Source organism: Artibeus jamaicensis, unplaced genomic scaffold (genome assembly GCF_021234435.1).
Source record: "Artibeus jamaicensis isolate MK-2021 breed Jamaican fruit bat unplaced genomic scaffold, CSHL_Jam_final scaffold_833, whole genome shotgun sequence".
Classification (NCBI taxonomy): domain Eukaryota; kingdom Metazoa; phylum Chordata; class Mammalia; order Chiroptera; family Phyllostomidae; genus Artibeus; species Artibeus jamaicensis.
The window spans coordinates 14699906-14711536 of NW_026522056.1; the positions used below are offsets into that span (position 1 = coordinate 14699906).

Sequence of the window (11631 nt, forward strand, 5' to 3'; positions counted from 1 at the left end):
TGTGGGGGCTCGGCCAGCAGGCGTGCTGGACTCCACAGTGGCTGGCTGGTGGCCTGCCACTGTAGTTTAGCCGGTCACTAGGTAAAAGTGAAGGGAAGGGCAGAAAGTGCAAATTCCAGTGGTTGGTGGATAGTGCTCCTGCTCCAGTACACCTCCCACCGACACTGACATGCAAAGGGGGTCACTCTGGGGTGCCGGGTCTTTGGGTCCAACCAGGGGGAGCAGCCCTCCCCCTAGGAGGTGGGGGTTCAATGAGCAGCATCTGGCCCCACCCCAGACACAGCCCAGGAACAAGATTCAGGCAGCAAGAGCCCAGGCCCAGGAGAGATCTGCAGCAGAAACCTTGGTGAGAGCCAGGCCTGCATCCTGGGCAGGCCCAGGGTAAGGTTACCAAACTGACCACAGGGCACACCGGCTGGTGGGGAAAGGGCTCCAGACACACAGTCAGGCTTGGCTGGGGAACGGTGGGGCTGAGATGCCTCTGTCTTAATGGCTACGCTGGGGGAGGCCAGGAAGCCCCCTTACACCAGTCTTTCCTTCCCCCACTTCCCAGCAAAGCTGTAGGAAGACACTCAGCTGCAGAATGAGCAGTGCTTATTTAACCTTCGTCTTTTTCTGTTGGGTTGGGAAGAAAGGGGGTGCTTCTGAGTACACCACACTCAGATAACTCTGAGACAGCTCGCCCTGCCAAGCAAAACAAGCTTGTTTCTTTGCCACCTCTTCCCCTTGACACACGTCCTAAAGATGGGAACTAGCAGTGGCAACGGGGAGATGGCCGAGGACTCAGCCACCCAAGGGCCAGCTGCCCCAGGCAGAGCCCTCCACGTGGTGGCCTCCCCTTTCTCTCCACGCCTCTGCCAGAGGGTGCTGCCCGCCAGAGCCCTCAGGGGGTGTGAACGTGGCAGAGTCGTGGGAGTGGGCCTTGGAAGGCACTGACTCCAGAAGCCACCACCCTCTGATGGAGAAACTCCTCGCCTGTCCCCAGGGACGTCCTCTACACCCTGCCATCTAGAGCAAGGACAGCCAAGCTCGCCCAGGGCACCCCGCACCCTCCCCACCTGTCTCCTTCCCCTTCTTTGCTCTCCGCAACTGCTCTCGGCAATTGCTTCTACCTCTCCTTATAGGCCACAGGTCATTCCCCAGCCTGGGGAATCGTTCATGACTGGAAGCTGGTAACTCATGCAAGTGGCTTTGGTCTCGGTTCTGATTTCAGCCTGAGGCCACTCCGCCCCTCCCCCCACTCGTCTTGAGGAAGTGCCTTTGGAGATGAGCCCAGCCCAGCAGGGGAAGGCGCTGCTCTGGGGACCAGGAAGAAATGAGGCCCCCAGGAGATCGTTCCTTGGAGGATCCAGGATGTCATGAGATGGGTATAAGGGACTGACCCAGCAGGCAATTCATTGCTCACCTCATCAGAAATAAACGCATCTGTCTGATCTCTGGGTGGGTATGTCCTTGGGAACTTCAGAAAAGCCAGTGAGTCAAGAGGCCAAATAGGGGAACTGGGCACTGAGTCAGGTACCACATCATCTTTGACATCATCTCACTGAATCCTCTGGCTTACCCTGAGGTGTGTGGATTTCGTCCCTGTTTCACAGCAAAGGAAGCCAGGGCTCACAGGTATTAAGAATCCCACCTAATGCCCTGACCCATGTGGCTCAGTGGGTTGGGGGTCATCCTGAAAAGCGAAAGGTCACAGATTTGATTCCTGGTCGGGAAATATTCCTGAGTTGCAGGTTCAGTCCCCAGGTGGGGTGCATATGGGAGGGGCAGTGGATTGAAGTTTCTTGGTCACATCAATGTTTCTTTCCCTCTGCTCCTCCCTTCCTTCCCCTCTCTCTCTAAAAAGAAAAAAAGGAGGTAATTAAGTCAAAATCAAGTCATTGGGACGGGCCTGAATCCAATATGACTGGTGCCTATTCCCCCTTATAAGAAGGGGAAATGAGGACCCAGACACACAGAAAGAAGTCCACGCCAGGACAGAGAGAAGACCACCCCTGGCAAACCAAGGCGAGAGGCCTCAGCAGAACGAGAGAAAACAGATTTCTACGGTTTAAACCATTCAATCTACGGTCCTTCATCACCGCAGTGACAGCAAACTAAGACAAGTCCCCCTTCCCTGAATGTGCACTATTTCCTGGATCCTGGGCCGGTAGGTCACACTGAATTAGCTTTCAGTTGGGGTCCCCTCCAGGTCGCTGGTAGAAGGCAGAGGACCGCTGATGTCCGCCGAACCCCTTAACTAATGCCATACTCTGACTGCACAACTATCTTTCCATTGTAGTTATTATGGCAACAGCTGCCTCTGCCTCCCCTCAAAGCAGGACCAGAAGTACAGGAGGGTGTGTGTCCCGTGCTCAGACACGGACCCCCCGCCCCACTGTAGGTGCTGCCTGGGGTGCCAGCCCTTTCTCCTGCAGCCTGATTTGAGCAGCTGCTTTTCTCCTGTAGTAAACCACAGGGAAAAGCAAGATGCTCCACTCCTGAGCCCTCCCCGTTACCACCATGCCAGCCAGTCACCCAGTGACTGCGGCCAACCTTCCAAAGCGATAACTAACCCCCCTAAGATGCAGCAACATGGGTGAGGAAACCCAGACTGGAGGTGGACGAAAACCAGTCTCTGAACTTTATGAGCATTTAATTTGAATACATCCTGTCACAAGTGAAGATGAGTTAACACTCACACAGAAGGGGGGGGGGAAGCCCCTTTGAATTGCAGGAACAAAGGGGGGTTACAAAAATGAGCCCAAGTGCAGAGGCAGCGGATGGAAACAGATGCATTGAGAAGAAAAAGTTACACACACAGAGGTGTGTATACTCATATGTCTGCACGTATACATATACACCCATTTGTGCATGTGCTATGCACACACACATACACACACACACACTTCATCTCTGTAGGGCAAGCGCTTGTGGAATGTCACACGGGGAGAGGACCTATGCCAGCGCTACCCTGCAGGGAAGGCTTAATCCCCCCTCCCACATTTTCCTCGATTCTTCCATCAGTTGGAGAGAAGGCACCAAAACAAAAGGCTCATAAGTAAGATCCCCCTCAAAAATCTGTATTTTTGGCATTCTTCAGTTATTTACCCTTCAAACTCGATGACTTCTAGATGGACACCCTCATAATTTCTAGAAAACGATTTCTGTGTTTTTCCTAACCCAAAGACTCGGAAGTCACAGAGTCTTTCCCCTTAAACCAACAACAAATACCCCAGAAGAATTGCAGAAGAAATACTCTAGAATTGCATTTGCTGACATATGTGTAAAATATTTAACAGCACGCTTTGTTTACACTATTTTTATTCACTTGTATAAAACAGAAGGAAAAACCTCGGCCTGACCTTATATTCTGGAAGAGAATATATTCTGAGCACACTTCATTACAAGCATGAAAAACATCCCTTCTGAGAAGGGAAAAAATACATGTGGTGTTTATGCCTCAGGCCAGGAAGTATACCCTTTAGCTTGCGTTCTGCCCAGAACAGTCATCTAGACACATCAGCGCATTTCAGTGCAACCGCCTGCATGTGTCTCAGTTCAGCGGAAGCAGTTTGGTCAGAGGTTCCTGCACAGAACAGGAGAGGGTTAAAGCTGCCTGTTTGGCACAGGGTTGGAAAGTACCTGGAGCTCTGGGGCTGTACGTGGAGCTAAGGGGCTGGGGTAGGCTAGTCAGAGGCTGAGGATGCAGGTGGGTCTCTCCAGAGAAGCCAGCCATGGCCTTGGTTATCCCAACAGCAAACAGCAAAACCACATCAAAGGAGCAGGAAATGGTAGCCAGAGAAGCCCACAGCAGTGATGGGATGGTGGAGCAGGTAAAGTCTACCCAGTTGTTTGAAACAAGGTAAGGAGCACAGATAAAACAGAGAGGCTGGGGGTGCAGGGAGGTGCAGGGTGGAGAGATGGAAGGGCTCATGCAATGTTTTTTTTCTGAGCACTGTCATAATAATGAGTAAATGAACAGGTCTCTATTCCCAGTTTTCTGTGCATGGCTCTGGTTTGAGGATTGTAGGGCTGTAGACGTTTCTTTCAAGATCCAAGAACAGATCTTACTGTGTTGCTAGGCAGATAATATGAACGGGGTTTATAATGTGGAGTTGCTGCAATATCCATGATTACTTAATTCTGCTATGGAAAATGAGAGAAATTAAGTATAGAAATAAGTAGCTTGCTATAGACTGAATGTTTGCCCCCCCCCCCCCGAATGTCTACATTGAAATCCTAACCCTCGATGTTACAGTAGGAAGTCGGGCCTTTCGGGGGTGATTAGGTCATGAGCAAGGGATTCTGGGGACTGGGATGATGGCCTGTACAAGAACACACAGAAGGGAGTCTGCTTCTCCTCTCTCCACTCTGTAACACGTGATGATGTAATAACAACCAGCCCTCTGCAAACCAGGAAGCCAGCTCTCACCAAACACCGGTCTGCCAGCACCTATTGCTCTTGGACACAATCCCCAGCCTTCAGAACTGTAAGAAATACACCTCTGTTGCTTAAGCTATGCTGTCTGTGGTGTTTTTGTTACAGCAACCCGGATGGACGAAGACAGCTTGCCTAGTAGTGGAACTGGAGGCTACCAATACATCAAGGAAAATTTTCACAGAAAGCCGGTAAGAAAACAGGCGCCGCACAGGAAAGAGTAGGGAATAAGTGAGAAGAAGAAGGGGCTGGAGAAATTCAGGAGGGGGAAGGGTTGCCTTTCCCACTGAAGTGGTCACGGGTTTCACTGATACAGTGAGATTTGTGCTTGGGTAAATGGAGGCTGCTGTGGAGGCACATCCAAGGGACTGGGAGGAGGGCTCGTGGAGCAGCAGTCCAGGAGAGTGGGGAGCAGCAGAAAGAACGGAGAGCCTTTCATATCATGTGGGCTGATGGGCAGACAACTGGGCAAACTGCGGGGTTAACCGCTGGGCCAGCGGAGCAGCCTGGTCCGAGGGCACCAGAACCTACCTGTGCTTTTGGAAGTCCCTGGGGTTTTGTCAGTGGCACTTCCATGGACAAAACAACGCACAAATCAGAAATGCTGCCTCTCAGACATCTCCTAGCTCTTTAAAATAATTCTCTGAGAAAGAAAATAAGATTTGTTGAATAACCTTCCCAATAATTAGGCGTCGGTACTGTGTCCACTGAAAAGGTGTGCAGGTGAAGGTCAGAACTCATCCCAAATTCCGCAGCTGCTGAATGGCCAAGCCAGCACCGAAAACCACGTCTGACTGGCTCCCAGGCCTGTGTCTGTCTTCACTGCACCAAACGGAACCCACGCTGGAGAGGACACAGGTCAGAGTCTGGGTGGCATCCGCAGGGCCCTGGAAAAGGGGCCTTCGACGCCTAGAAGGAGGACCTTGTGACCCTGTTACTTGGTGGGAAGGTTCCAGACTGCGACATAAAGGCTGCAGGACACTGAGAATTAGGCTCGGGGGAGGGGAGAAATATTAACAGATTAAACATGGAGTTGGCTGGGTGTTGATGAGCTAACCCTTAATAAATGGGATAAATAGCAGGATGTAATTAACCTCTGCACGAAGAGGACCCTAGGTATTTCCCTCAATGAATAAACGCTCTGAATCATCACGCTAATTCCAACAGAAAAGGTAGGGAGAGACTACCGTTCTTATTGGAAAAGAACAGAACACATTGCACTGTATTTATTTTATACATTGATTCTAGATAACCCAAACTTCTTTTAAAGATAAAAGCTGGATTTGACAGAAGATGAAGTGATGTGGAGAACGTCCACTATCACAGGAGCCACAGGCTGTGGCCGGGCAACGGAGGCCAACGTGCGGCTGGGGTTGCCTGAGCAGGGGGTGCTGTCCTTCTGCCCGAGTCCTCTCATCGTGGTGGCCCCTGAGAAGCTGCAGGCGGGGGTGGGTTCCCCTGGTTCCTCCTCACCTCTCCTCCCCTGTTGTTCCTTCTAACGCTGGTAATCTGAGTATTCCATCCAACAGGAGAGGCTGCTCGTACCCTGACTGCAGAAAAGCATTACTCCAGCCCTGGCTGGTGTCGCTCAGTGGATTGAGCATGGGCTGAGAACCAAAGGGTCACCAGTTCAATTTCCACTCAGGGCATATGCCTGGGTTGCAGGCCAGGTCCCTAGTGGGGGCCACGAGAGAGGCAACCACATGATGTTTCTCTTCCTCTCTTTTTCCTTCCCTTCTCCTCTCTCTAAAAATAAATAGATAAAGTATTAAAAAAAGAAAAGAAAAGCATTACTTCAGCCAAAGGGAATTGATCAATCTCATGCAGTGTAAAAGGCCTTTTGTTTTTCACCAAAGTAGGTAAAAATGCATGTTTAGGAATTGTTGTTCTTGGTCCCTTCCTTCTGGCTACCTGAAAATTCAGAACTAAGAACTTGAGGGTCACTAAGGGCCTGCAAGTCTTCTAAAGCTGCTGTTGGCTGAATGGTACCTGCTGCTTGTTCAAGCAAAGATCAAGCGGACATTCCAACACCTGTCTTTGCACTGCCGACCACCAGGTCAAGCTGGGATGTGGTTATGGAGGGATCAGAACACACCACGCCGACATACAGATTATTTCAAAGGAAAGGTAATTAGGAAGCGAAAGCACAAGAAGAGCTCTCTGCCACCCTCCCCATCCGCCTAAAAACAGGCCACAAACTCCCCTTGTGTGGGTGTCTCTCCCTCTCCTACCAGGAGGAGAACAGCCCTTATCGCCAGAGACTGCTGGCGAGGTGGGACCAAGATAAGTCTGCACAAGTCAGCCTTACAGAACAACCCTCATCCACCATTAGGTTCCCCCACTCATTTCTTACTCGCCTCCCCATAATTTATCAGCCCTAGAAGTCCAAGGCCCCTTCTTCTGTCTAGCAGTTTCTTGACAATTTACTGCCCTTTGTTAAAATAAGCTCCCAAGTCTAATTACTTCTTTGGGATTTTTTAAACATTAAAAAAATTTATTTTTTAGAGAGGGGGAAGGGAGTGAGAAAGAGAGGGAGAGAAACATCAATGTGTGGTTGCCTCTTGTGTGCCTCCCACTGGGGACCTGGCCCAGCAACCCAGGCATGTGCCCTGACTGGGAATCAAACCAGTTAGCCCTTGGTTCACAGGCCAGTGCTCAATCCACTGAGCCACACCAGCCAGGCTACTTCTTTGGATTCTTATTTCTTTTCTGTGAAGTCCCTGTGCATATGTTTAGAAAAACATAAATTAATATTGTTTTTCCTTCTGTTAACCTCTTTGTTGGTTTAATTTGCACGTTCTAGGTACACACCTCATAAGAGGGTAAAGATTTTTTTCCTTCCTTATAGTTATGACGAGAAGTAACCAACCATTCTGCACAAAGGCCTCCATGAGGCCAAGATTTGGAGGGAAGGACAGCTGACACATCCGAGAGGCTGGACACAGGCTCCTCTCGCGTATCGGGCAGGGAGGACCGCGTGCAGGGCCAGGCAGCAGCGGGGAATGACGGCCTGGGGCTGGGGCGGCACACAGGCGGCGCCGCCCGGGGGGTTTCTGTAAAATTGTTTTTACTGCTTCATCGCTGAAGAAATCATATTCCAAAGCCTCAGGTTTTCTTTGAAAGTCTTAACTTTGGGTTGTTTTATTGCTTTCAATAAAACTTTCAAATATACGTAAAGAAATGTGATTGAATGTTTACCTCTTAGTGAGAATTCTTATCTAACTAATCTCACAAGTCCAAAAATCTTTTCTGACCTCATACTCCAACATTTGGTCTGGAAACTATGTTTACTGCTGTATCCTTGGAAAGACATTGGGTTGTCCTGAAAAAAATCATGATTCCATTATATTTCCTAGCTTTAGAGGTGGTAACATTAAGGTATAGAACAAGTGACCTGCTGAACATGACAATGCAAGGAGCAGAGCTGGGCCCACGCAGAGGTCCTCGTGCATGTAGGTCAGCTCACTGTCCGCAGCACGGATTTCCTTTGCCTCGTGTTGGTTCCCAGCTGGCTTCGGACTGATCACTCATCCGTTTTTAGCAGGCAAACCAGGCTGTGTTGGGGAAGAGTGAAGCTAACAAATGAAAGGAAAAGATAGAAGACACAGGGACAGATTGAATATCGGAGGCGGGACACAAGTGGAAAAAGAAAATGACCATAAGAAAGGTCAGGGACAGTGTGCAAGTACATGAAATGCGTTCTATTCACAACGGACTTTTCCTTTCATTTCTCTAGTCCCACAACACGGTTCAGTCCGTCTTGACCGAGTCCCCCTAACGTTTTGCTTGTTCTTCCCCGGCGATCATTTTAGACCCTGCCCACCATAACATATCGTGACAATTGCACCCTGACCAGGCCCCCTGGGCTATAAAGTCTTCAAAGGCGCAGTCAACGTTTCAGATGAATTTCTTTCCTTCATCTAATTTACTGTATTTGCTGGATAAATAGGAAAATATTTACAGGTAGACTGATTAAAAAACAACAACAAAAACTGAGCCCATTTTTATCTTCCACTTGGAAGAGTATTTGTTTTCAAAACTTGATTTTGAAAAGCTGAAGAACTTGTGTGGGACTTTGTCACTTGACTAAACAGATAAATAAAAGCCACCAACTTTGCTTTCCATGAGCAGTAGTGGGACAGAAAGAGGAAAGAACTTGAGATCGTGGGTTGTGTGGTGGCATTTTGGTGCACTTGACTTTGGGGAGGGAGGGGAGGTAGCTGCCGACGCTCCTGCTTGGGTTACACAGGGCTGGGAACGGACTAGACTTGCCACGCTGTCCTGCCTAAACTCCTCCTTTGCAGATGAAGGAACTGAGGCCCATGGAGATGGTCTTGTTCAAGTTCACTGAGCTAGATGGCGGCGTAGCCTAGATTAAATGGTTTTCAAACAAAGTAGTGAGTGAAGCAATATATTCAGCTTTTCTGCAGAGACCCTAGGTGAGAAACCTAGCATTTTCAATCATTCTATGGTATAGTTAGTTACATGCATAGAAAATAAATGGAGGCTATTGAAAAGACCTGAAACACAAGCAGGGCTAAAAACCCTTTCAGGCCACATTTTTTTGAGGTTGTTTGGTGATGCTCAGTCTAAATGCTGCAGATTCTCCCTTGCTTTGAGTCCGGACTTGATGGCCAGAGGTGGGCAGGGAAGGACACTCATTCCTCAACCCACCGACGCCCGCTGCTTGAGAACACACAGCGGGCACAGACTTCTTTGGTTTGAGGAGCAGGAGAGAGCCTCCCAGTGTTTTTGAGGATTCCCATTCCCACCATCTGATCTAAGAAGTGTAGCCAACAATCCACATAAAATGCAAAAGGGATCACTAGTGTTCCAGTTGAGAGTAGCGAGCCAGCCACCCTCTCCGCTCAGGAAAGAGGAATCCACGGGGCCTTTCTTTACCATTGCCACCTGGATTAATTCATTAATGATTTTTCAGGCAAGTCTGATTCAGGTACTTGGGGACAGGGCAGTGAGTCAGAGGCTGGCATCAAAACCAGAATAGAAGCCATAGTCCTCCCTGGGGACCCTACTCTGGGCTTTAAACTCCCAGATCACACAACTGCCTAATTGGAAAGAAATGTTCTTAAACAAGGACCTAGGTTTCGCCAGGCCTGACAGTGACTAATAAGGTCAGTGTAAGGACTGCCTGACGAAAAAGAAGTTGGATTGACATGTCACAGTGAATTTTTTAAGTATTTTCACCTGGAGGTTTACTGCTGAATATAAATAAAATTTCTCTCCCTGGGCAATCCCATCTTCTGCAGATATACTTTAATTAAATTAACTTTGAAATGACATTCAAACCATGCCTTCCTTCCAAATGCCTTTTTTTCCAAGATCTACTTATTGACCAGCAGCTGTTTCATAGCTCCTGTGTAAAATGATTAAGGGCCCCACTCCCAGCTCGCACAAGTCTAATTGAGACAAGTTTAATCCTCTCCGTAGTGGGCATCCAGTAGTCCGAACCATGTAGTCATTTAACTGTTCCAAAAGGCCCCCACAAAATACCACCATTTTTTCTAAGGTGTTTACAAAGGATCCGGATACACAATGCAAATCTCATTCACCGAAACTCACACAAGGAATGGCGAATTCCTGAGTTGAGGACAGAGGCTTTTAAAATAGTCTCTTTCAAAAACCAGGCATTCGCGTTCGTAATTAAAGCGGCTCTTGACTTGCATCCGTTCAGTCCGAATCTGCGGCTCCCCTCCAGGGTGCGGGAGCGCAGGCGCGGGCACGCACACGTGGACACACAATCACTCACACGCGCCCGCTCACACCCCCTTCCCTGTGAATCGCCTGCAGGATTTGCGGGTTTCGCCACCACAGGTTACCGTCAGGTGCAGAAAGCAGTCTTGTTCCGTGGGCATTTTCCTTCCCGCGGATTTGACTTATTATTTATGGGCCGCGTGAGCACTGGGCGGGGGCCGGCCCGCGGGGAGAGACCCCCGTGCCGGGGAGACAAAAGCTAGAGGAGCGGGGCCAGTAGAGCCCAGGGACATCTCCCCAGCTCCGGCGACAAGTGCGAAATTGGACAGGATCTGCCTGCGACTGAAAGGTTCTTGAAAGAGACGTTCTGTCCAAGCTCTTGTAAAGGCGTAGGCGTTCGTTGGGCAGGGAGAGGCCCCGACCCGTGGGCCTGGCAGGGGACGGACTCCTGGGCTTCCCAGGAAAGCGCATGAGCCCTGGACGGTCTGAGCACGCGGGACTCCTTGGAAATGCGCGCCCCCGGTGTACCCGAGAGAGTGAGGCTTTAGACACAGCCTCACTGCTACGTCAGTCCAGGAGGAACCGGCCGAGGCCCCCTTTGCCCTCCGCAGGGAGTACAAACTCCCACCCACCAGAGGGGCCAAGCAATGAGCCTTTGACTGCGGACCTCACACCCGCAGTGCCGGACGCCCGAGGTTTCGCCACCCGGAGGCCTCGGCTGAAACGCAGTTGTGGCCCCTTCCGGGGCTGGGACTAAAGTGAGCAGCGCGCCTGGGGCGCAAAATTTAACGGGCACCAAAAAGTCAGTGGTCAAAATAACTATCTTAATGCGATGCTTTTTGAAGCAATTAATATAATTGCCAAAAAAATACGATGAACAAAAGATTAAATTCTAAGTAGATATCTCTACTTAGTTCAATGCAGAGCCCTGCTGGGCCATTTTGTAGCCCTGGGTTAAAGGGAGATCCCCGGGGCCAGGGAGTCGGGAGATTCCCGGCGCAGTGGGAGAGAAGCCGGAGCTGCAGGCCTCGGAAGTAGAGGCCCTAAGGGGGCGCGGTGGGGGTGTGGAGGGGTCGCCCTGGGGGCCGGAGGTGGGAGATCAGTAACGCTTCTCAGCGGGGAACAAAGGCTAGGCGGAAGGCCAGCGGGGCAGGAGGGAATCGAAGGGTTACGCAGCTTTCGATACCTGGGTGGGGCTCCCACCGGGACCTGGAGTGCAAGCCTTGATCCCGCAGCCACCGAGGCCGGGAGAGAGTCCTGCAATTCTCTCGCTCGCGGGTTATTTCTCACTAACGAGACTTGACAAGATGTCGGGCGAATAATTTTTGGCCTCTGTCGTGTCCCCATCGCGACTCGCACAACCCCCACCCCCCCACCCCCGCCAAAATCAGCTTCTGGGAAATTAAATGCATAAGGAAAACTTGGGACGGGAAAAAAATGCTACAGGACCTGGAAAGAGGGATGCAGATGTCAGAATCGGCCCCAGAGTTTACTAAATC

At 50.2% G+C, this 11631-nt stretch overlaps 1 long non-coding RNA gene across 1 annotated transcript; it reads left to right on the plus strand.

Annotated features, from left to right (window-relative positions):
* The first annotated feature begins 3725 nt into the window (after nt 1–3725).
* On the plus strand, nt 3726–7507 carry LOC119036818 (uncharacterized). The gene is made up of 4 exons (XR_008390622.1): nt 3726–3815; nt 4529–4611; nt 5144–5278; nt 7269–7507. It is a non-coding gene; the product is annotated as an uncharacterized LOC119036818 (long non-coding RNA).
* Nucleotides 7508–11631: the final 4124 nt, after the last annotated feature.